Genomic DNA, 22,416 nt, shown 5'->3' with positions numbered 1-22,416 from the left:
CCCCAGCAAGCGCAGCTCTCATTGGTTGAGGCGGGGAAAGGGGCGGAGCGGGGCGGGCGGGCCACCATTAGAAGGCGGCCGCGGCGGAGAGAGGAGCTCCTGGAGCGAAGCTGTGGCGCGTCACCGGGCCGGACCGGCAGCGCGCTCCGCCGCGGTTTGTGGTGCGGCGGGCGGCGGCTCCGGGCGAAGGCGCTCTGAGGGGGGAGGCTGCGGGCGGGGCAGCGAGACGGGCAGCTCGGGTAGCGGCGGCGGCGGCGACCGTCCTGGAGGCTCCGGTCCCTCCCGGGGCCGTGCGGGCGCCGCCGCTCTGGGCCCCGCGCTGAAGCGAAGAGCGAGGCAGCCCCTGAGGCAGCGTTACCCCCCCCCAGGTCCGCTCCTGCGGGGAGCTTTGGCCCGGTGCTGGGCACTGTGAGCTGGTTTCAGCCCTCTGCTTTCAGGGTTAAAAATAACGACCTTGGAACAGGGCTTCTGAGAAATGGCAAAACCAGGTTTTGGACTTGCGTGCAGTGTATTGCAGGGACCTTGACGCGTATTTGCTATATGCTGTAAAAAAAATTGGCTCCTGCAGATACTTAAAAAATAAAACAAAAACTTCATTGGTGTCTTTCGTTACTATTAAGAATGTGTTGCCAAAAGCTGGCAAGTTTTCTCTCCAGAAGGATGATTTTTGTCTCCATCTGCTGGCAGAAAGTCATATTACTAATTTGGAATATTTTTTTTTTGCTGGTGACAGAGTAAAGGAAGTATTTAGATGTGTCCTCTACCATGTTGTGTAGGGTGCCTGAACTAAATCTTACTTATTTCAGTTGGTCTTTGGAAGTGTTTAATATCTGAAGGATGTTTACATCCACAAGAGCAAGTAACCAAAAACAATGTTTAAATGTTGGGGGCGAGTAAGGATTTTTTGTACCTTATAAGTGTTCCTTTTAAAATACAAAGGTCAGCAGTCACGAACCCTAGACACCTCCTATGGGAACTAAGATACAAAGGTAACAACTGTGTTACTTTTCTCTAAACAAAAGTTTTCTCTGTTACAAAGTAAATTCATCTGTGAGAGGTCCTGGGACCAGAAAAAAAATCTGTGTTTTACTGTCTTTAGCTCACTAATATTGGAGGCTGGATTAATATTTTGTGGCCATCAAAGGGGAGCTCTGTACACTCTTGAAGGATGTATGCTGTTAGATGAGTATAGAGCATGTGGAAGGTGGTGTGTGGAGGGGTGGCAGCTCCCTCCCCTGGGGGAGCCCTCTGGACACCCCTTCCACTGCTTCCAGGGTCCCTGTGCCATCTCCTTCACTCCCTACTCACTATGCTTACACTTACTGTGTCCTACTGGGCCTGGTCATTGTTAACTGATGACTTCCATCGAACAACAGATACCGGATGTTTTACTGAGATCTAGGCACAGTATTTCTTTTGCCTGGAAAATAGGCTGTCAAATAAAACTAGGTCAGTTTCATACAAACAAGCTGTGTTTAGTGAACTTGTTATGCTTATGTAATACCTGTTTACTTTCATGGGTTCTGGGGTTTTTGGTTTTTTTTAAACTTTATTTGAAAGCATTGCACTTTATTGAAACCTGAAGCAGGGAATGTGTTTTTCCAGGTAGTGCTGCTTGCCCTCACAAGATGTGCAACAGGGGAAGGAGGGCAGCCCTGGTGCTGCAGGTGTGGCCCTGGTACCTTGCTGGGGTGGGGGGGGGATGACAGGCTGGGATTCCTGGCTGGGGGGAGGGATGGGGATGGGATGACAGGCTGGCACTCATGTCCCCACCCTTGACAGCTGAGCTGGCCTCAGTGCCAGGGAGGTGCTGATGGGTTAAGGGTTTTGAGTGGTTAGTTCAGGGGAGTGAGCTGATTGTGGCTGAAGGCTGATGAGGTCAGGCTGTAGTGTGTAGGCTGTTTTTGTGGTTGGTTTGCACAGGGTTTGTGCTACAGATAAACTGAGTTTTTGTTCCCTATGGAAGGTGCCAAATCTCCAGCCTTGCTTTTCATCTCCTTCCTGAATGCCTAATGGCAACTGGTATTGAGTGCATGAGAAGAAGGAATAATGCATGCCATCCTTGTGCATGCAAATGCTTCTCTGTGGTGCATTCTGTAGTGATAACTGGCATTATGCAACTCCCATCTGTTCTGCCTATAATAACTTTTATGTGAATAGGCAGAGCAGTAGGATTGGCTGCTTTATCTGTAGCGCAGTTCTTTTGAAGTTATTGGGGGCATTCTGAAATAGAGGACAGACAGAATATGGTAAGAATTCCACTGGAGAAATATCATTACTTTATTATAAAGAATGAATTATCTGCTATTGAATTAATCATGTTGGTGTTTTCCACAGATTCGAGAGGAAAAGTCTAACAGTCTACTGTAAGCGTGTAAAAGCTCAAGACTGCCTTCACTCAGTCTGTGATTATAATTGACTCTGCTTATTGTAAGTAATGTATGTGGAGCAGGTGCAGCACTGCATTTTACACAGGAAAGAGTTCCCTTGTGTTCCCTTTGAAGACTGCTTATGAATTTCATACAGTGGTTGTTTCTAGGAAGGTACATAAGCAGTCCTTGGAGCAGCGAAAGCAGTGCTCAGAGAAGATTGCCCAAATCCTGGAATTCAACAAGTTAGTCCCTTTGCCCATATCAATCTTTAAGTCTTTACTGCAATATGGAACAGTGTCAGAAAGAAAGGTAAAGAGCGTTCCTTTTCTAGCACTCTCTGACTAGATGACATTGCTGCAAGTAGAGAAATGTAGGTTTGGTTCTCATGGCAAATTTGTCATTCCTGGTCACTGTGACTCAGCTTCATTTTCCAATCATGTTAGTTTTCTGTTACATGTGCAATGTAATATGAAGTTACTTAGCTTTGTATAACTTCTGCTAGTTCAGAAAATGAAGATTCATTGTTGTATCTAGAGAAATCTAGACAGCTTTACTAAACCACCTGACAGAAGAGACAAGAGAAGCAAGAGATACTAGAAGCAAGATGCAATTTACATGCTTGCAGGTTGTTTTGGTTTGGGAGTCTTAGTCTGGGTTAATTTACTTAGCTTACTGAGGTAATAAGAATTGGAATTGGTAACTGGGCTGAGAGCTTGTTCACAGAATCACAGAGTGGTTGAGGTTGGAAGGGACCTCAGGAGATCATCTAGTCCAACCCCCCTGCTCAAGCAGGGTCACCTAGAGCACATTGCACAGGATTGCATCCAGGCGGCTTTTGAATATCTCCAGAGAAGGAGACTCCACCACCTCTCGGGGCAACCTGTTCCAGTGCTCTGTCACCCTCACAGTGAAAAAGTTTTTCCTCATGTTCAGATGGAATTGTCTGTGTTTCAGTTTGTGCCCATTGCCTTGTGTCCTGTTGCTGGGCACCACTGAAAAGAGTCTGGTCCCATCCTCTCGACACCCTCCCTTCAGATACTTGTACACATTGATAAGATCTCCTCTCAGCCTTCTCTTCTCCAAGCTAAACAGGCCCAGCTCTCTCAGCCTTTCCTCATGTGAGAGATGCTCCAGGCCCCTAATCATCTTTGTAGCCCTTCGCTGGACTTGCTCCAGTAGTGCCACATCCCTCTTGTACTGGGGAGCCCAGAACTGGACGCAGTACTCCAGATGTGGCCTCAGCAGGGCTGAGTAGAGGGGGAGAATCACCTCCCTCGACCTGCTGGCAACACTCTTCCTAATGCAGCCCAGGATACCATTGGCCTTCTTGGCCACAAGGGCACATTGCTGCCTCATGCTTAACTTGGTGTCCACCAGCACTCCCAGGTCCTTCTCGGCAGAGCTGCTTTCCAGCAGGTCAACCCCCAACCTGTCCTGGTGCCTGGGGTTATTCCTCCCCAGGTGCAGGACCCTGCACTTGCCTTTGTTGAACTTCATGAGGTTCCTCTCTGCCCGCCTCTCCAGCCTGTCCAGGTCTCTCTGAATGGCAGCACAGCCCTCTGGTGTATCGGCCACTCCTCCCAGTTTTGTATCATCAACAAACTGATGAGGGTGCACTCTGTCCCTTCATCCAGGTCACTGATGAAGAAGTTGAACAAGACTGGACCCAGTACTGACCCCTGGGGGACACCGCTGGCTACAGGCCTCCAACTGTGCTCCAAGAGCACAACCCTCTGAGCTCTGCCTTTCAGCCAGTTCTCAATCCACCACACTGTTCACTCATCCAACCCACACTTCCTGAGGGTGTTATGGGAGATGGTGTCAAAACATCCTCAGAGGTAAGCTCAGGAAGTGTGGGTTGGATGAGTGGACAGTGAGGTGGATTGAGAACTGTCTGAATAGCAGACACCTCAATTCACTGAAAGTCTCCTGTTACCTTTAAGGTGCAAGTAAGAAACTCCAGTGAGAGTTCTGTGCTGCTGGCTTCTAGAAGCAGTCACTGAAAGCTGCAGTACTGTCTGGGACTGGCTGTGGGTATGATCCCTCCTTTCGTGGAGCATGGGCTGAGTGTAATCTATGTGCTAAGACCTTCTGAAAGAGCACTTGAAAGAAGAAGTCCAAACAAGCTCTTTGAGACCAGGATTAAGTCTTAGGTGGTAATAACAAAATATGCGTGTGTGTGTGCATGGGGGAAGATATCCTCTGTGTTATCTCTGCTATTAAGTCTTTAGTAAATTCAGAAGTTATTCTGGCAGCCTGCATGCTAGTATGTGCAAGCTGATGTGCATTCATTCTTTTGGACCTGGTGAATTTATGCAGCAGATCCTGGCTTTGTTTTGGGATACTTTTTAAACCAGTGAGTCAGGATGCTCTCAAGTATTAAAACATGCTCTTTGTACCCTGCCCTCTCCTGGTCAAGGTTCATTACTTGCTACAGATGTGACCATTTCAACTTGAGAGTTTTCTCCTGTGGCAGCTTTTGACAATGTTGTGTTGCCAAGCAGTTTGAAAAATGATGAAATAGCCTGAGATTTAGAAAACTTATACTGGCTTTGCAACAAGCACTAGAAATACAGGGTCCTGAAAGAGTGATTGCTTTATTTTTGAAAAAAATAACTTGAGTGCTTACCTCCAGGATAAAGGGTCTGGGCTATGGATTCCATTTTAACTCTTGTTGCAAAGAGTTAAGAATCCAAGAGATGTAGGACTTAAGAAATGTCTTCAGTGTTTCAGTTGCTTGGCTTAGGGAACTTGGTTAATGTGTAGGTTGTGCTGAATCCCATTTTAAAACCCCATTTTCAAGCACCTAGCTCTCTTGAGTTTTAGCATTCTAGAGGTGTTTTAAGAATGTTTTCCCAATTTGGGAAGAAAAATCAATGCTGTTTTGTTTTCCTAGAAATTAAAATGTCGTCATGGGTCAAGGTTACCAGGTGCCAAGTTCAAAAACCTGTTGTCAACAAAAGGTAATGTAAACTACATTAAAATGTTTCGAGACAGTTAGTTTCTAGTTTTTCCCATGGATGTTAGTTATGAAAATACGATTTGTAGTCATTTGCTCTCATTTTTTTCAAGTTTCATCATGAAAAAGTGAATGTCTTTAAAAAAGTCTTTCTATATAAAGACTACAAGGAAGATCAAAATTCATGATCAAATTATTCCAGCTTAAGAGCTTGCAATGATTTATTCAGGAAGCCTTCTACAGCATGGAGTCCTAACCATCGTTACTTTGCAGAATTAAAACTTAAAAATAAAAAGTTATTAGAAGTTATTGCTTTGATGACCCCACTGAAGGTTGCGTGATATTCTCTTTGCCTTTATAAGCCCAGTTCATTACAGTTTTGCCTAGTAGCAATGCAAAAACGAACAGAATCACTTCCACTGGTATTTAGGCTTGTCAGCTGCATTGAAAGGCTGAGAACCTCAATGCTGATTTTCTCACTATTGGTAAAGACTATAAGAGGTATCAGCACTAACATATATCATTAAATCAGAAGACTGGAGTCTGGGAGAAGGTTAGAGTGACATGGATGCTCTCTTCCTTACTATAACTGTACTCTTGCAGATGGCAGAACCTTAAATTCATGAGACCCAAGAAGTTAGATGCTACTTTGAAAAATGGAGTGCGGTGCATCAGAAAGTTGTACTTTCCAGTAGGCTATTTATACTTCCAAGAGTTTGTTAATGTGCAGATCTCCTGCTGCTCTCATCTTGCTTTAACTATTAGTTTTATTTCTGAACAGATACAAATATTTGAAGCTGTTTTTCTTCGAGCTTTGGTAATTCGTGGCATGTAAATGTTGAACCTACATCAGGAAAGAGGAATTCTAAGAGCAATGAGAATTGACCTATGAGATATTTAAGTTGATTGTAATTCCTTTATTGATTATAATGAACACTTCTTGTGCCATTCAAAGTGCTTGTAGTTTCTTTTTTTTTTTCCAAGTAGCTTTTACTCTGCTCTGTACCATACCATTAATTGGAAACTAGTTCAGGTAAATGAGACAAGACAAAGTAACTATCATCATGCTATCATTATGACTTGAATAAATTCTTGGGACTAGTCCATCTGTTAGTAATCCTGATACTGTTTTCTGACAACACCTGTGAAGCCTTAAAATTAACTGCCTAAGCAAAAATGCTTAGAGTACATTTGGATTGCTTTGTAATGCAGAATTTATTGGAAGAAACATACTTTGTCATCGTAGAATGATATCTCAGGTATATCTTTTTGAGGTACAAGGGACATATCTTTTGGGGCTTAGCATCTTTGGTATCTATTTCTGGTTCTCACAGCTGTACTTTGAGCATAATGTGAGAGCATCTGTTAGCAGCATCTGCTATCAGAGATAATTTGGATGGGTCACTTGTTTCTTGGTTTCCTTGCATTTCCAGCCTTCTCCTGCTCATTTTCCTCTACACAATCCCTCCCTCTTGAGGTAACATGTTACTTCAGAGATTCTGGGTTAACACTTAAAGCTATTAAAAATTTAGTCATCTTAAACTCATTAATCCTGTATTTTTATAAATCAGTTTGTTTATTGTAGTAACTTCATTCCAAGCTTGAAGATTATTCTAACTTTCATTTAATGATAGGAGGGTAATGATTATATACTATATATTCCTTTCTACAAAGATTTTGGAAACCTAAAATCTTATCAAGAAACTGTCCTTTTTTCTTCCTTTCATCTCATTTTTCCCTGAGAAGTGTTATTTATCCAAAGAGCTACAGTATTTTTTGGTAAGGATATCCATATTCAGGACTTGTTTTGGCCATTAAAGTTATTCTGATCAAAACATTTTTTTTCTTTTTTGTATTAGCCCAATAGAAAACCTTTTAAGGCTTGTCCTGGAAGACCAGCTTTATCAAATAGCAGCATCCTCAATAGAAAAGAAAATCTTTTGTTGAACATCTGAACAAAATTCACAGGACCATCTCTGTGTAATACATAGTTATTGTAGAAATATATAATTTGTGTGTCTTAATGCAGCAGAATATTCAGTTTCTCTTTGTAGAATTGTAGCTTGAGATGTTCTGCCACATAGAATTTGGTGATAACTTTTGGCTTGAGATATTAAACCTTTTTTTAATTTCAGTTATCTGTTAAGCTAATTCATCTTCCTCTGGTCTTTTTCCGGAAAAGATGTGAGTGAGGTTTGCATGTACTCTGAGGTACTTAGGACAGGAGTATTGGTGTTGAGTATGGAAGGGTTTATAAAAAGCAGCAAGTTCTTGTTCGTTCATGTTTTTTGTACTCCTATGATAGAATTCTTGTTCAGTCTTGAATCATGATGTGTATTTGACTTTCCCCATTTCTAGTTCTTCCCATTTTGTCCCCAAGTAAAGCCTTTTCAGCCTCTTCTTATTCCTCAAGCTTTCCCATGCTTTCATATTCCGTTTCCAGAAAACTAACAGGGAAGATGTTTTAATCTACTCTTTCTTTGTTTTTAGAGGTGCATTAGTACTTCAGTTGACTTTCCTCATATGATATTGAAGAACTAGTGACAAAGCTATGTTCTCTTGACTTTCAGATTGAAAGCTATGAGTTTAGAAGGATGTTACTTCATTTAGAATGATCTCTTAGATTTATGACAAAGATATTATGTAATAGAGACTTGCAGGAAAAGCAAACAGTATTAACAATGTGGAGAATAAGACTGAAAGCTAAATTTTTCTCACCTATTGGATATAGAAGTGTCATCTTCTCACTCTTGGTAGGCCAACCTTGTGAGAAGTAGTGAGGCTGTTCCAATTTGCCTAATCATTCCTGATTGGTCTGTGCCCATCTCCTTCCCCAGTTGGCAGCTGCCCCTGTGTATTGTAGCCCAAAAGCATTGATACCTGCTGTGCTGGGTGCGAAGTGCAGCTGGACAGGCTGTGGTGTGTCACAGCTACACATGGCTGTGGTTCTTAATCTCCCTTAAGCCTTCCTCTGGTCATATGGACTTGAGTGCTTGGAAGAATGCCTAATTCCTCTCAGCTTTCGCCCCAACTGTATTTTGGGTAGTAATGCACAACCTTTAGCCTAATAATAGATGTTACCTCTCTTTCCTGCATTCCTGATGAAAGTACCTATTAATACACTCCCAAGGTTAGGCACTCTTCAGACTCCTCCTTCTGAGTTTTCTCAGGTTTATGCTCTTTTAACTTGAGTCTAGAGTCAGAACATACAGAAAACAGTGTTCTCTATCAGTTTCACCACCAAAACTGAACTGTTGCAGAAAGTCCTTGTAATAGAAAATACTAGATTAGCAGCATTCTCTGACTTACACTTAAGTGTTTTGAAAATTGGTATTGTGACTTATTTTAATCTCCACATAAGCATGGAAGAAATAATATTTTGTATGAACTAGCCTGCTATCTTTATTTGGTGCATTCAAAACCTGTTTTTCCTTAATTTTGAAGAGATATTTGGGCAGCAGTATGAATATTCAACAGGGAATGAAGATTACTATGAGATGTCAGTATTCCCTAAAATTTAAGAATTATAGCTAGTTCCTGTTGCTTCCTGCTAGCATACAATTTTGTCTCTAGTTGACAGATGCAGAAATTCATAATATCCCTTCAGGGCCTAGAGTTTTTCTGGTGTTAGCTTTAAATCAGGCCAGAAAAATAATAACCCCGTAAAGGCTGTCATGGCCACTAGGGCAAAGAGTTCCATGTCCCAAGTGTCCCCTGGACCTGGGAAAATGGGTAGGTATATCCAGGTGTAGTAATGCACTTGGGAATATCTGAATTATGCCCAAATATGTGGATGCAATCCAGCAAACTTGCAAAATGTGAGTATGGTAGGAACCCATTACTGAGGAACTTGCATTACAGGCTATATTGGGATCAGGTGAAAATGACCTGGTCTGCATTTCTTCTGCAGCATTGCTGCATATCACCAGGGGTTTATTGATTGCTCAGAAGGTGAGGTAGATGTTTCTCACAGGTGGTTATGCTGGGTCTTCAGGAAAGGTAGATACTTTAAGAATTCATGCTGCTATAGATTCCTGTGGGAGAAGGGTTTTCAGTGCCAATGAGAAACCCATATTTGCACCAGCTGTATGGGGAAAATCTGTCCAGTGGAAGGGGACAGATGATGGAAAAACTATCAGAATGTAAGGGAAAAAGTTAATCTCCAGCAGAACTCAATGGCAAAAATGCATAGGTAGTTGCCTACAAGGTAGATGTGAATATTTATGAAAGGGTTTCCTGTAACCATCTAAAGAAGAAGTCATAATCCCCATGAAATCTAGGACAAGTCAATGAATGGTGAGAATGTTGTAGCATGTGGGAAGATCCGTGTGAGGAATAATTGCTGACTGAATTGTAGGATATTTATGGATTTACCCATACTAAATCTGAGTTTTTCCCAAGAAGGTACAAAAGGGCTATTGCTCTATTAACTGCCTGTTTGCTTGGGAAAGTGAGTGAAAGTCAGACCTGGAATTATGCTTTATTCTTCCTTTAATACTCCTAGGAAGATGGTGAACCAGTATCAGTTTCTGAGAAATGTTTATCAAATGTGACAATATGTTTTTCCTGGTGTTTTAACATCCTAAAATTTTATTTTGAAGGACAACTTAGTTTTGACAAGGTCATGTTAATGAAATGCTGTATATCCATATTCAGTACTTGAAAAATTTGGCAAAATATTGAAATGAATAGAAGATGAAAACATGGATTTGCAATAGGCAGTAAATGTTCTGTATTAATACCGCCTTGCACCAAAGCAAATTTCTGAAAAATTTACTTAATTTTATCTTTTCCAGTGCACCAGGCAATGTTTGGATTACTGCTAGCAGAATGAAAAACACAGGGCACCTTTTCCATACTGACTTGAGGATCAAATTTTACGCAAATGTTGCTATTGCTTGACATCCTACAAATTATCGTTTCTGTCAGGAAAAGAGCATCAGGCAGCCAGGATGGGTACTCTGCAGCAGTGCTAACCTGCTGATGGTCATTGTGGCTGCTTATTCTAAGTCATGGCTTCAGCATGGACACTTCATGCTCAGCTGTAAGCTGTGGCTTCAGGTGATTTCTGTAAAAGAAGTGTAAGGGTTTGAGTTCCTGAACAATTTCAGAGGAAGCTAAAGGTACATGTATTAACATATGTAGAAGAGACCTTCTGGTAGAACCTTTAGCTAGATGGACAGTTTGTTGAGAGGTCGTTCATTGATTCAGATGGGGAGTGTGATGGTTTTATACCTTCTTGTGAAAGTAACTGTTTGTGACAAAGATCAGTCAAAATAATGAGCTTTTGAAGTCAGTCTGACAGTGGTTTGTATTAATTGCTGCTGCTACAGATCACTTAATTATGATGTTGGTGTGAGGGCCTTTGTACTGTGGTATAAAATCTGTATTATTGCTAAACATATTCCTGGGATGAATAAGAGCATAGTCAAGGGTGCTCAAATGCTGACAGATAAATTTAAAGACTTAGCAGCAGGTAGCTGTAAGAAAATGGATCAGGGTCTGCCAGTGCCTGGACCTGAGAATTGTGTATACTCTTGGCACACTGTACTACCTTGATTTTTACTTTAAATTTCTGTTCAGAGTTTTAAGGATTTAATCTGAACTTCAGTAAAAGTATGCCTGCCTAAAGTTCTGACTAGCCCTTGAAGATGACATTAAATGATGTCAATACTACCTGTTAGCATAGTTTAGTTGTGACTAACCACTGCAGTTATCACTCATTGCATTTTGCTGCAAGGTACGGGATGTGATGGGGCTTCATAGGCTTTGCCTTTGAAAGGCATTTAGAAGGTCTAAATCCATAGATACTGTAGAACATCTCTGATAGTGCAGTGGTGGTATTTTTCAAGATCTGGTGGAGTTGCTCACTAGAAGGTTTTCCTGTCTGCTGCTGTTGGCCTTTTTGGAAAACTTAGTCTGAGTTACTGGTTAAATTTGGGGTTGGAATTGAGGAACTTAGTGAGGAAGTGAGTGTTGTTGTAACTTTTTTAAAAAGGGAAAAAAAATGTGGAGGAGGATGGGCGTAAGGGATAGGGCAAAGTCTTAACCCTGAAAGTATGTCGGGAGGCAGGGCTTTCCTGATGTGAAACTTGGTAGCTCATCCAGTGCTGAGACAGTGCAGCTGGCTGTGCCCACAGGGCTTGCTTCTCAGGGCTCTGACTTGGGAGCCTCCATGTATTCAGTGTGGGGCCCTGAGATCCAGTGTGTGACCAGGAACTAGGGGCTTGCAGGTGGTTTGTGTTTGAGGATTACTGGTGTGAATGTATGATATTCAGCTCCTCACCTAAGAGAGAAGAATGAGTGCATGCCTGCAAAAATCTCTTGAGTTATGTAGGGAACACAGAACATACCTGCAGTTCTTCCTCACAGGACATCTTTTGCAGGTGTAAGAAATTTGGTAGCCAGCTATAGGCTGGAAAAAGGCAAGTGAGTTTATTTTATGTGACTCCTACTTTGCATGTCCAGTGTGGGTTTATTTTCAACAAGGCTCTCAAAATATATTTAGGAAAGGTATTCTGTAACACAGCTGAGCTTCAGTTCAGCCCCTACTTTCTGGTTATAGCAAAAAAGCAATCTGTTTTTTTTCCCTCCAAGTCCCTTACTACCTTCCCTTGGAATGAGATTCAGGTCTCAGCATCATATTGGAAATAAGTTGAGGACAAATGGGACAAATAATCCTGTGTGAGGTGGAATAGATGAATGGTGCCGTTCTCAATGGATTAACTCTGAGATCTGCAACTGAGTTTAAACCTTTTTCTTATGCCTTCTTGCATGTCTATAACATTTACTCAAAAAAAGAAAGGAAAAACCCCTTGCTTCAGCGAGCTATTTTGATCATGTTTTTGACAGTATTTTTGAATGACAAAGTAGTGGAGACATGCTGATGTTCTAATATAGCTTTGCAATCAGTGCTGCTGCTTAATTGATTTTTTACTTGGTTGCAGGTGATGGCCACACCAGGGATGATCGCAGAGAGAAGCAATACCTGCAGTTTTACCAACAGATGTGAAAAGAATATGATATAGACTCTGTCATTGTTGCCATCAGCAAGGAGCAACTGTACATTTCTATTAAGATCTTTCAGCTAATTTTATTATACAGGTAAGCGTTACCCAATTCAGAAAGGTCTGATCTTGAAGATGTGTGTAGTGTTTGAAAATTACACCTATTTAATGTTTCTGACTCTCCTCGATATTGTTCTAGCTAGTTATAAAACTTAGGCATCTCCCAGGTCTTTTGAGTGTGAGGTCCATGAGGGCACCTCTAGGGTTTTTTTTTAAAATGTTAGTGACTCAGGAATTAAGTCTGATCATTATTTCAGATTTTGGTCTAACCTGATTGTAATTTCTTTTGTTTTAGAGGCTGCTTTGCAGCATTTGGTTAGGTTTTGTGGTCTCTTAATTTAGACATATTAAATGCAACTTCAGATACTATTTTTGCCTGTCATCTTTGCAATTTGTGATGTATATCAGATACCTTTCCGATTTGAAAAGATTTCTTTCACTGTGGCCAAGAGAGGCAAAAAGAAGTTTGCTATGTAAAAAGGACTCTCAAATGCACAGAATTTTATGTATTTTCTCTAGTCTGTAGTTCTTAGTTCGTACTTGAAGCAAAACTAGCAGAATTCTTTGGAAAATGATTTTTTTAGTTTAACATTCTGTTAAACTAGAGAAATTTATATCACGAGTGACTTATTTTTCCTTATTTCTCAACTGAAATATTTGAAGGGCTGCATCATACTACTTTTTAATTCCTATTTCAAACTATTACTATGACTTTTCTAAGGAAATAAAGTTTTCTAGGAAAATAAAGGACTGAAACTTCAAGAAATAAATTCCTAACAAAGTAAGATAAGGAAGTGGAGGAAAATGCCAAGATTGCTCTCTTTTCTCCTCTTTTAAGTCTTGGAAGAGCTAGTTTTCATTGTATAGATGTCTGTCTGCTGGGGATGAGATGGGTCAGCTTGACTATGGAGATCTTAACCACTTCAATGTACAAAGTTGTTTGTTTTCCTGAGAGGGCTATTTAGAGGACTGGAAGTCTTACTCTAGCTTTGGTATTTCCTTAAAATTCACTGTTTCTTTGATATTCTAACTTTCATTTCTCTTCCCCCCAGGAAAGTATTTTCTGCCTTGTATTCCATACCAAGTTTGTTACTGATGTTACATTCCTGTGTATTTAACCCATTTGAAACATGTAGGCAACACAGGCCATATATTTTGCATTCACATATCTTCTGATAACAGAATCAACAGTTTACTAAAGTTGTGCTGAGGCAGTCATTCTTGTGTGTTGGATCCTGGATCTGTAAATAAAGTATTTGATGCCCCTCCTCCTCCCTGACCTCCATCTGACATACCCCTGTCTGATACCCAAATAGAGTTGGGAAAACACAAGAGGGTGTCCATCTCTTGTTCGTGGAGTGGTGCAGAAGCATAGTGGTAGGTGGTCTCTTCAAATATGAGTTGGAAATTCTCTGCCAGTATCATGAGCTAGTGCTCTATGAAATGTTTATTCAGTAGGAGAGTTGAAGTCCTGACGGAAAAACTACAGTTGCTGCAGCTGGGTTGGCTAATTCACCTGAAGTGTAATGATAATGTGCGTTTATCAGAGCAGGTTGTAAATAGACTTCTAATGTTTTAAAACAAGAATAAAGTTGGCATATCAATTTCTATTTCACTTGCTTTAACCTCAAATATGTTGCTTTTATGTGCAATTTAAACACTTTGAACTGTTAAAAAAAAACATGCTAAATACAATGTGGAAAAAATATGCAATACTTTTGCCTCAACTCTACTGTATTAATAGTTTCAGCATTGCCATTAGCTGCTTTGTTGGTGAAGCTTGTGGAGTTTGTGCCTCTCCATATTGCTGTCAGTAAGAAACCCTATCTTCCAATTCTAAAAGATGACTGTAATCAAGGTGTCAGTAAAACTCTTAATTGTTTAGCATCTATACTCAGACCACATGGATTGTTACTCTTAATTTTTGTTGCCCTTTCTGTCTTTGCATTTTTTTCAAAAACTATCTACTCTAACAAAATTACACTAATTCCAATGTAACAGTTCATAATACAAAGGCTAAATTCTTTTCCATTGGATGTTTTCCAGTATACTAGGATGATGAAATAGAATCCAATGTTAACATAAATTTCAATAACTAGTATATTCTATTCACAAATCTACCCCTAAAACATGATCAAACATCAATGGCAGTTTCCTACTATACTTTGACAAATACTTAAAAAAAATTTTTCTCAGTGTGGCTTAAAACAGATCTGTTATTTCCTTGTATTCTAGAAAGTGTAGCTGATATAAGCAACATGCTACTTTTTGGGTTCTTTATACCTCACATAACTGGACTTAATGCTTGTGACTTCCAGCGCATACAAGGCAGTGATGACAGCACAACAACAACAAACAGTGACACAGATTTTTACTTGTAAATAACAGCCTCTTTTTTTCTTTAAGGCAATATGCTCTAGTCATAGGCCATCATTTGGAAGATCATGGCCTTGTGATGGAAATGATACACCTTATGTTGGAGTTGGGTTGTACATGCACTCCAAGAAGTTGAAAATGGTGGCTATCCATCTTCTATTCTTGTTGCAACATCAAATGTAGCACTTTCCTCTTGCACTGCAATCATGTTTCATGAATCTATCAAAGGTAAGTTTAGCTTCATTTAGAAATGTCACTTAAGATGGTCTCCATTCAAAACTGCATTTTAAATATCTTTGAATCCATTAAAATATTAAGCACTGAGTCATTGCACTTGGTAACAAAATTTGACTGAGTTAAGATGAGACAGCTTTGAAATAGTTCACTGAATTTCTAATTCATAATACGTGGAGTGATTAAACACTGTCTTAGATTGCTTCTTCCTAAATGGCATGAAGTACAGCCAACAAAAGCTCTCAGATGGAGAAAGTAATGGTAGGAAATTGTATATAAATTAAAATTTATTTTAAAAATCCACTTTCTTGCATTGCATTTGTGTGGATGGATCAAAATAAAATGTCTTAGACTTTTTGGCTTTATTTCTTTTAAAACTTTTTATTTTAAATTTAGATTTCACATCTTTTCACATATCAGGAACACAATAGTAAAAAGATACTTTCTTTTGAATGTAAAACTGCCCTGTTCTCCACTCAGGTAAAAATATTTTGAATTTTAGAAAAAAATTATCCAAATATTATTCTTATTTCAGTTAGGTATTTATGGAAGTCTGTGTGGATCTGGGAATCTTTATCTCAAAATTAGCCTAAGATCATGAATGACCTGTAATGTATTGACTGAGGAGGAGGGAGAAATTGTAACTTTTAATTTGTGTTTCACATGAAGTTGCATATAGCTAAACTAAATCAAACTCACCTCTGCAAATTACAGGAGGACTATATTAACACTGAACTGAAGGCTTTAAAAATCTCATTCAATTTTTATACACAGACTTAACAGCTATATTTTTCTATCTTTTTGTAAATGTGTGAAGTAGATGAAAACACAAGCCTGATAAAGCCAGCTATCTCTTCTCTATAGTACATCATAGCGTGCCCAGGGAGGATCCACTGCCTCTGGTAGTTAAAGCATTTGGGAAAATATTTGCTGAGTGTGAGCAACAGGAGCATACTGAGACTTCACACAAGGCAGCTGATCTGGTGGATGACTACCTAGCACAGGAGCTCTGGGAGTTATGATGTGCCTCTGAGCATTAGACACCTTTCTGTTAAGTTAGGGAAAATACTTGTATTGGAAAGAGTTGAACTCGAATGACTACATGAAGACCAGGAAAGATGTGATTGAAGGTATCCATGTTTTTCCCTGAAACAGCTTTAAATGCCTTTTAAATCTGATATAAACAAATTTGGGTACATTCCTAGTAAATAGTCTGTAAATAAATGATGGGCAGTAGAGATCAAAATGCCAATGTATATACTAATGAGCATGTACTTTTATCCTGAAGTAGGATGTACATATTCTTCACAGAAATGGACACATCGTAAAGACACATACCCAAGCCCCCAATGGTCAACTGCCCTCTCAAGTCACAGCTGCAAGTTAATATTTGCTAATTGTCTGCTAAGACTGTATTTAAGTTTTAATAACATTGTATGCATGTGAATATATTCTAGTGACATCCAGCAGAACCTTAAGCAGAACGGGACTCTTGGTTTAAGAGTTCAGTAATTGAATGGCTTATATGCTTTTTATTCACAAAGTTTAAAATTCAGCAGAACATCTTTTAAAGAAAAATGACCCCAGTTGCTCTCATAAATTATAGACTTGGAAGATCTGCGCCATTTTGGTCATAGGAGTACCTCTGTGGAAACTTCTTGAATCTCCTCATGTTAAGGGGATAATGAGATTCTTTTAAGTTACTGCTTGTGCACTGTCTTAACAATGAATTCTTAAGAATTGCTTCCCTCTTTTGTTCTTTTAACCTAGGCCTTGGTGAACAAACTGATCCTTCAGCTGAAGTTGATGACACAATGTATCAAGCAAATGTGAGGCCAAGTTCAAGCACAGCCATCCATACCTCAAGTAAACCTCTACTTCCAACACCAAGCAGGAAAGGTCTTCTAGGCCAGTCAACTGTCCTCAGGTTAAAGCTGTGTTGTTGGGTGACAGGCTGTTGGGATCTTCTGACCCCCGGTCATCAGAGAATTAACTTCCCCATATCAGCTTTGTGTTTCAAACTAATTCATTATGTCAGTTTTTGACTGACTTAATGCACTGTGGCAAGTGATCAAAATGGAACAAAACATGATAGCTACTACGTGAATTACAATCAAGTAGAGAGGTGGAACATAGAAAAATCTGAACTTGCAAATACTTAGAGGTGATCAAATAATAGTTAAGACTGGAACTCAGCCATATTCTTCTCAGAGCAAACTTTATGTGAAAGGATAGGAGTAGGGGAGTATGCTATTCTTTATCTAAAAATGAATCCATTCTAACATTATGAAAGTGTAAGGATATAAAGCTTATAGGATCTTTCATGTCCTTAGTCTGAAATTGGATTCACTTACTGTCCTTGCGTCTGTTTGAAGTTGATATGGGTTGAGGTGAACACCTGGCTATTTTAGAAAGGCTTTTTTTCCTCACCCATTGTGAACTTTCCCATTTCCCAAAGCTTTCTTTTTTAGTTACCAAGTTGGTTACAATTCTTTTGAGTTACTGAAGCTCATTGGAAACCAAAAGGGCAGCAGAAACAGTGAGGGAGGTTCAGGTTTTAAACATGAATATTAGATGCATAGGATTAAGGCATGGTGCTTTGTTGTAAATTAAATACTGCTTTCATGATTGAAATAAATAGGTAAATCGGCAAAAAATACTGAGAAATCGGCTTCATTGAATTATTTTATTAGATGATGGGGTAAAAAAGCCATATACAGTTTGACAACCATTGATGTTAATGCTGAGTCTGAATCAATGGAATGAATATTAGGCATAAAGTGAATCAAAACTAGTGACCTACATTATGGTCGTAGATTAAATTCTGTCTTAGAACCTACTTCAGATGTCATCAGGTACGTTTGCTGTGAACTATTGCACAGAAATAGAATCTGGTTTTAACTTTCTATACCAATTGTACTTCATTCATCATTTTGTTTTCTAACTTATCTGTACAGGTTAACATTAATATCGGGGAGAATTATACTTTGCAGTATGCTCATGCTAAGATTAGTAACGCAGCATGCCAGTGTGCTGTGTGTTGTCAGATACTTACAGCAAGGTTATACTTGTAGCTCAGTGATGGTACATCTTTAAAATAGGACACTATGACTGATGATGGCTAAGGCATTTGAAACTGTTCATGTGCATAGACAAATTGCTTTGTCTGCAATGCTGGTTTCTATATGCTTCAGCTGGGTAACTGCCATTTCTTAAGTCTGGTGTTTTTAGTTAGTTCTGATTAGGAGTGTCCTGTGTAAGTAAAAGTAGATGTTACTGTTAGTTTTAAAAACAAATTCTTTCCAAGCAGGACTCAGGTGCAAAGGGTAAACCTCTGCCTCTTCTAGTAGCACCTGCTAAAAGACCTGGACTTCTAGGATATTTCCCACATCAACCTGTAAAACAGCCACTGCTTGGAGAGAAACCCTGGCCTTTTGCCAACATGGGGAGAGTGTGACAAAGCTCTTGTAGCTATTTGGATAAGTAACTGTAAATTTCTAGTTAAAACCATTCTGATAACCATACATCTGTTCTAGCTAGAAAACTTATTTTCAATTAAAGGTGAAAGCAGTGGTACTTTTACTCTATATTGAAATAATTAGGTACTAGTTTATAAAATATCTAAGTTCAGGGGGTTTCTGTAGCTTTTATTCCTGAATAACTAGCATATTTACCACATATGTCTATGCAGCTGATACTGTAGTCATCCAAGCAGAATGAAATGTTACACTGAAATACACAATTATGTAATTTTTAATTGGAACATTTACAATTTATAAGTAGAAAAGGGATGACTATATTGCTATAGAAGTAAAATAAAAATAAGGCATATATCCTGATTTAAGTATTTTTTATTGTAGCAGAAAGAGAAGGCCTGATTTTTAAGACAGCTGGACAAACTTAAATGAAGGCAAAACTGGAAATAAATTGTTGTTTTCCTTACATCAACATTTGTTCTGATTGTAAACCCTTCAGGATAAAAAGACTTCATTTTCTGGATCCCTATAATGCACTGATAGCGGATTCAAAAAGGTAGATCACAACCCCTATAAATGAAGTACTTAATGACTCTGGATAAGTATTCATGTGCGCCATTTGCAGAGTTACAAGTCTTCAGAGGGAAATACCTTCCAGCCTGTAGGAAGGCTAGCTATCCTTTCTGTGGTGCTTTGCATTTGTTTGTGTAGATGCATGAAAAAAAAGGAAAATTGAAACACTGAAAACAATTCTCTCCCCTAATTTAGAAAGGGATTGGAACTATGGTGACTCTCTTGCAGATCATGGGTGCTGGTAATCTAGCTATAGCACCTGTCAGAGGTGTTTTCTCTACTTGTGAGCTTTTTGGTATTAGAACAGTTTGGCTGTGCTGTTAGAACAAAGGTTTTGTGAGCTGCAGTGGTCATAAAGGGAGGGAGAGGAGGGAAGGGACTTTGAGGTAGTTAGGGACACATTTGGGGGAAAACTTTGAGGTTTTGGGAAATTAATCAGCACTCGAGCCTGTACTCAGTAGAAAGCCAGAGCTTAGAGGAACAAGCAAGTGATGTTGACATTGATTTGATTTTCAAGGCAAGCTGATTATTTTGAGTATATTTTATATACAGCCTTTTTAAGGAATGAAGTTTTTCCTCCTTGATAGGAGTTCTGGTAATCACCAAGCATGATAGTTAAATGTGTGAATAATTATGGCTATGCCTGTATTTTATAAATTACTGGTGCTGTTTTCTAGTCAAATGGAAGTGGATGTCTTTACTGCTTAGGCATTCAGTGTCATGGAGTTATCTGAGAGTGTGCACTAATCAAACTGACATAATCTGAAAGATGTTCTCAGAAGTGTGGAAGCTTATTAGAGGAACTTTTTTCAAAGCATTTCTTATTGATGTGGCTTGATTCTTTTGTGAGTATGCTTCGATTCTGTTACTGATCAAGTGGCATTGTGCCAGCAGAATCTGGGGAAACAGTTAATCTTGAGAATGCAGAGCAGGAACCTCACTGTTCATTCCTACAGCTTCTTGAAGGAATGATAGTAGTGTTTGGCTGTGTGTCAGAAATCCACAAGAGAATACAGGTTATACTGCCTGTTCTGACAGATGAGTTCTTAATAGCTTGAGTCCTTCTAGAAGTATAGCTGTCAGTTGTTTGCAATTGAACTCTAAGGGCATTACTGAAAAGACAGGCCTGTTCTAGGATAAGGTACCACTCAGTGTTTTCACTAAGAATGTGGGGATGGAGTAGAGAGCATACTGAGTCCTGACACTGTCCATTTCTGGGAGCAGAAACATCAAAATAACTTGTTGAACATCTGGACTCAGTAACATGCTCCATCAAATATCTATTACAACTTACTATAACTGCAATGATAAATACAGAGACAATAAATGCACAGGTGAAAGATGAGGTGTGAATAAACCAATATAATACTGTTGCAAAAGACTGTCTTTCTGCAGTGTATAAGAAGGAGTGTTGCATGTTCAAAAGCAAAGGTAACTGTTATGCCTTACTTGATCCTGGAGTGCATAATAGTTTGTAAATAGTGTTGCTAATTTGCTGCTCTCCTCTGCAGGGATTTCTTAGAAAGTGACCTGTGAAGAATAGTTGAAGGAGCTAGATTTGCTCAAATCTAGAAAAGAAAAATGGGGAAGAAAGATTATAGTAATAGCTGATTATGTAAAAGGTTCTAAAGAAGGGGTAACTTTTCTCCATTCCATTGTAGGTAGAATAATTGATTAAACTTGTAGGGAAGATTTAGGTTAGATGCAAGGAAGAACTTTGTAAGTCTGTGGGCAATTTGTATTGAAACACATTCCTCTGGAGAGAAATAGGAGTTGGTGAGACATGCACCCATCAGTGATTATATGGATATACATGATCCAGCAGAACAGTAACAGCCAGAGGAGTATGTTAGCTTTTTAATGTGTCCTCACCTGAGACCTTATTCAGGCTTGCTGGATATTGGACACTTGAAAGGAATAGAGTATCGGACTGTATTTTACATTGAAGTGAGATGTTGGAGATTACCTATTTGGGGACGAGAAAAAATCAAAAGTTTATAGCAAATCATTATGTTTTGATACTGCGGTAAAGTAGAAAATGGAGATCACTTAGCCTTTCACTGATGGGAAAGAATTGATTTTTGTATATAAGTAGATGTGGGGAAGGTTATCAGATACATAAAAATGCAACTGTCTTGCACTACTTGTTTTATTTTGTCACAGCTGTTTGTGATAAACCAGTGCAGCACCAATGGGGAGCTAAACCAAAGCTTTTGCTCAACTAAGATGACACTGCAGACACTGTGATTAATAGTGGAATGTACTTAGGATGCTGGCAGCACCTTTCCAGGGCAGCAGAGAGCATGACAGACTTGTATTGCTAGTGTCTGTACACTCACCTTCTGTTGCACTCAGTCCTGTGAGAACTTCTGAAAATACAAGAAGACTTTTCTATCAAAATGAAACAAATGTTCATGAAGGTTGGTGTGGTAGCTTCATAATTTTAAATTAGAAGCTGTTGAACAGTCACAAAATAAACTTACCTGTTTTACACAGTTGTCACCAATTTCATTTTGTGGTTGAACGTCATATGATTTTCTTTATTCAAGTTAGAATATGCATGTCCAGTCAGATTTAGTTTTAGTATATATCAGACGGAATGGATGGGATTTGTCTAAAATTATGTGAAATCCATGGGCTGACAGGATTTTATTTATATTATAAAATACATAAAGAACTGAGAACAATTTTATCTTATAAAAAGATGAAGGTGAAAGGACTGACTTTAACCTCAACCAGGATTCTGGGTGTCGCTTGCCTAATAGCTTTGAAATAGTTTTAAATGGATGTTTTTATCAAATTTGTTTGGGATTGTTTTTGGTATTTTAGACTTTTTTCACTTCCATTGTAACTTGAAGTTCTAACAATGGAAAAAAGGAAAATATTGCAATAGTTATACTCAGAAAAGCAATTAAGGAAATTATGTGAGGGACCACCTTAATTTGTAGTTGCATACAAGCCAGTCAGATACCAGATTTAAATATTTTTAACAGCTGTTCTACTGAAACATTAAGTATACTTGGAGTTAATACATGAAAAAAATGTTCAGACTGTATGAAGCATGCATTAAGTAACTGAAAAAACCTTCCCTAATGCATTAATTAAATCGTAGATATTACTTGCAATCATAATAAGCATGGTGCTTTTTTGGAAAGGAATCTAACTTCTTAAATGATTGCAATCTGTATTTAAAGGGAAGTAGTTTTTTGTGTAGTTCTGGTATGTGTGTATAAGATAAAGCTTTTCTTGATCATTTTAGGGAAGACAAATTTTTGCTTTTGTTCCTGAAATCTTGGATAGTGAAGAACTGAATAATGTGTGCTTATTAGTATATGTGAGTAAGTCTTTTTTTGTCATTA

The 22,416-nt window shown here is 39.0% G+C and overlaps 1 pseudogene; it reads left to right on the top strand.

The window, feature by feature from the left end:
* The first annotated feature begins 169 nt into the window (after window positions 1-169).
* On the top strand, window positions 170-18,533 carry LOC106483207 (uncharacterized; annotated as a pseudogene).
* The last annotated feature ends 3,883 nt before the right edge of the window (window positions 18,534-22,416 follow it).

The sequence above is a fragment of the Apteryx mantelli genome, chromosome 10 (assembly GCF_036417845.1).
Source record: "Apteryx mantelli isolate bAptMan1 chromosome 10, bAptMan1.hap1, whole genome shotgun sequence".
Classification (NCBI taxonomy): domain Eukaryota; kingdom Metazoa; phylum Chordata; class Aves; order Apterygiformes; family Apterygidae; genus Apteryx; species Apteryx mantelli.
This window is presented reverse-complemented; position numbering and strand designations above follow the sequence as displayed.